This window comes from Rana temporaria, chromosome 2, assembly GCF_905171775.1.
Source record: "Rana temporaria chromosome 2, aRanTem1.1, whole genome shotgun sequence".
In the NCBI taxonomy this organism is placed as follows: domain Eukaryota; kingdom Metazoa; phylum Chordata; class Amphibia; order Anura; family Ranidae; genus Rana; species Rana temporaria.
The window spans coordinates 91,802,110-91,806,227 of NC_053490.1; the positions used below are offsets into that span (position 1 = coordinate 91,802,110).

The 4,118-nt window shown below is 37.4% G+C and overlaps 1 long non-coding RNA gene across 1 annotated transcript; it reads right to left on the minus strand.

The window, feature by feature from the left end:
- Positions 1–3,172: 3,172 nt before the first annotated feature.
- On the minus strand, positions 3,173–3,912 carry LOC120928538. The gene is made up of 2 exons (XR_005747210.1): positions 3,433–3,912; positions 3,173–3,346 (listed from the first exon to the last, which is right to left on the minus strand). It is a non-coding gene; the product is annotated as an uncharacterized LOC120928538 (long non-coding RNA).
- Between the last annotated feature and the right edge of the window lie 206 nt (positions 3,913–4,118).

Below are 4,118 nucleotides of genomic sequence, written 5' to 3' on the forward strand. Positions count from 1 at the left end.
TGTTGCAGGCACCTCGTCGTCGCCGACTTAGTGCTCAGCATCTTATGTGTGTAGGTCTGTTTGTTTATGACCTAGACGATGAGGAGTTCATGAACAGGAGGAGGACGACGCGTTCATGGACCAAGAATTGGTTGCTCCGTAGGAACCAATTCTCTCACATGCCTTTGCTGCGGGAGCTTCAGGAAAATAATCCTGTTGATTACAGGAATTTCCTGAGGATGTCTGATCCCGTCTTTCAGCACCTGTTGGCTTTGGTGTCCCCCTATATTACCAGGCAGGACACCGTTATGCGGGAAGCCATCAGTGCTGAGCAGAGGCTAGTTGCCACCCTCCGTTATCTGGCAACTGGGAGAAGCCTTCAGGACTTAAAGTTCTCGACGGGCATCTCCCCCCAGGCTCTGGGCCTCATCATTCCTGACACCTGCTCTGCCATCATCCAGGTTCTGCAGGAGGAATATATGAGGGTAAGTTTTCTCCTTTAATATCCCATTTTATGTCTATAATGTATGCTAATGTCTTGTAGTTCTCTCCTCCTTCCCTAATTACCATGTTTGTAATTTGCCCCCATGCATGCTGTAAATTTTATTGATGCCCCTTTTTTGGCCTACATGCCTATTTCCCTTCACTTACCTACCCAGCATGCTATCCTGGGCCCCAACCTACCTAGCCTAGTCACTTCCCAATGTATTGTGTTATATCCATTGTAATGCTCCCCCCCTCCCCTCCAAAATGTGTTGTAAAGTCTATGTTCACCAATATTAAATATATTTTTTTTTGAGTTTTGGACTCCCAAACTCATCTAGCCCTCCCCTCCAAAATGTGTTGTAAAGTCTATGTTCACCAATATTAAATATATTTTTTTGTTTTAGTTTTGGACTCCCAAACTCATCTAGCCCTCCCCTCCAAAATGTGTTGTAAAGTCTATGTTCACCAATAATCCTAATTTTATTTATTTTTTGATTCCCAAACTCATCTAGCCCTCCCCCAAACTTGGGCACTGGCCCATCAGAGGGGGTGTTTAATGTGCTAATTGTCTAAATATATTTAGATATAATATGCTAGTTCCCAGAAATGTTATAATGCTTATAATGTCTTTGTCTAATCTGCTTGCAAGGTTATGTGGCTAATTTATTTATTTTTTCTTCCCCAGCTTCCGTCCACACCACAGGAGTGGCAGACTGTGGCTTTGGACTTCCAGACCCGTTGGAACTTCCCCAACTGCGGGGGAGCCATCGACGGGAAGCACGTCCGCATCGTGCCTCCACCCCGTTCGGGATCCCAGTTCTTTAACTATAAGGGGTTCAACAGTATTGTGCTGATGGCGGTGGTGTCAGCACAGTACGAATTCCTTTTTGTGGATGTTGGGATGAACGGACGGATATCGGATGGGGGAGCCTTCAGGCAGACGGAGTTTGCGCTTCGCCTTCAGGATGATGATCTGTCATTGCCACCGGATGACCAGAATGTAGAAGGCCTGCCATTTGTTTTCCTGGCTGATGAAGCGTTTGCCCTGGGACCCCATCTTATGAGGCCATACCCTCAGCGCACCCTCACCCCAGAGAGGAGTGTCTTTAATTTCAGGCTGGGCCGAGCCCGCAGAGTGGTTGAGAACGCCTTCGGCATCATGGCCAGCCGGTTCTGCCTTTTCCTCACCTCTCTCCACATGGCGGAATATAAGTGGAATACAATAATTTTTGCCTGCTGCATCCTACACAATTATTTGCGGAGACAATCTCCTACTTATCTGGCCCTGGTTGGGCCTGAGGCACAACTTTTGTCTCCAGCAGAAACTTTGCCGGGCCTTGAAGCTGGCCACACAGGACTGCCCCCCCCAGAGTGCCCGTGAAGTGCGGGACAAATACATGGACTATTTCTTGGGTAGGGGGGCAATACCATCTCAAGGCAATTTGCCTTAATTTCTACTTTAGAAAAAATAAATACCAATCTTTTTCAAAAACTTGTTATGTCTTGCTTGTGTTGCTTGTAGTTGTTTACTAATTGTAACTATTGTTCTACATGTAGTGTCAAGTGTATTTTCCTTATCAACTAGCAAACATTTCCCATGTGACCCCAAAACAAAACACACCTAAACTTAGACGCATTTTAAGCAAAACCCCACACATTTTTTGCAATTTCCAAATCTCTTTATTTTTTTACATAATCATCTTTTTTAGACACAAAATATCACAGATGTATATTTTTGGGTTTTTTTGTGTTTCCAAAAATATATATATATATATATATATATATATATATATATATATATATATATATATATATATATATATATATATATATATATATATATATATATTTTTTTTTTTTTCCAATATAAACATTCAAAAATCAAATTTTTTTTTGTTTTTGGGTTTATTATAAACATTACAAAAATCACATTTTGTTTTTTTTATTATAAACATCCAAAAATCACATTTTTGTTATTTTTTAGTATTTTTTTTTATTATAAACATCCAACAATCAAATTTTTCGTTTTGTTTTTTTTTTTTTTTTATTATAAACATCCAAAAATCAAATTTTTCTTTTTTTTTTTTTTTTTTTTTTTTTTTAAACATCCAAAAATCAAATTTTTCTGTTTTTTTTTGTCTTTTTTTTATTATAAACATCCAAAAATCAAATTTTTCTGTTTTTTTTTGTTTGTTTTTTATTATAAACATCCAAAAATCAAATTTTTCTGTTTTTTTTGTCTTTTTTTTATTATAAACATCCAAAAATCAAATTTTTCTGTTTTTTTTTGTCTTTTTTTTATTATAAACATCCAAAAATCACATTTTTTTTTATTAGGTTTTTTTTTTTGATTCCCCAATAAAGCACCAATCTTATTTTGTTATTTATTTTTTTTTTTTTGATTCCCCAATAAAGCACCAATCTTATTTTGTTATTTTTTTGTTTTTTTTTTTATTCCCCAATAAAGCACCAATCTTATTTTGTTATTTTTTTGTTTTTTTTTTGATTCCCCAATAAAGCACCAATCTTATTTTGTTATTTTTTTTTTGATTCCCCAATAAAGCACCAATCTTATTTTGTTATTTTTATTTTTTTTTTTGATTCCCCAATAAAGCACCAATCTTATTTTGTTATTTTTTTGTTTTTTTTTTTGATTCCCCAATAAAGCACCAATCTTATTTTGTTATTTTTTTGTTTTTTTTGGGGTAGTTTTAAACTCTACCCAAAACATCTATTAGATTGCGTAATTTATTTTCCACCCTCCTTGTCCTTTGTACAATTTCTCGGCTGGCCTGATTTATTTCCTCCACTTCTTCCCTGCACGCCAAGATTTCTGAGATTATCATCTGGGCAGTATGCGTGTCCAAGCCACCACCAGCTCCTGAAATGTGGGACAAAAGCATTTATTACAATTAGGCAGACCTACATCTAGATTACCTGAAGCTGGGTTAGATGATATTTTCTTACCGGATGTGGTGGCAGACTCATCCCGCGGGGGTGGGCCTTGGATCGGTGCTTCCTGGTTCTCTGCTTCATGTCGCCCTACAAGAATGAAGAAAAGGTGTTTTAAACATTATTTCAAAAGATTGTAGGCCTGAAAGAGGAATATGAATCATTCTTCAACTAATTTCGGGGACTATTGTTGGTTTTTAAATCCACTCTAAGCAGGACGCAGGATTGTAGGCATTGCCAAAGATGAATAAACTCGTTGTACCTTTGGTTTATTTTTCAACATGGAAGCAAACCAAGTATCCACTGGATGACCTCACCTCTGTGTTAACCCCTAAATAATGACGTTTTTGTGGCCAACAATTGTGCTACTGAGTCCATATGTGTCACCAACTGCTGAGCAGACTATCCTTTTCCTGTATATTGTCTTAATTTTGAGTATTAAAAACACATTGACATTAATTCCACAATGGATCTCACCCCCCCCCCCATAAAAAATGCTAAAATTTCATGTTTGTGGGCACAATCTTTGGTCGTACGAGTCGTCGTTCTAAATGAACGTCGACTTTCCCGACAAATATTTGGGCCCACAAACATGAAATACATACAGTACAACCTTAAAGAAAAAGCACATGGCGCAAATAGCAAACACAAGACAGGATTACACATCAAAATTACTTACTTCTTCTAATTTCTTTTCTGAT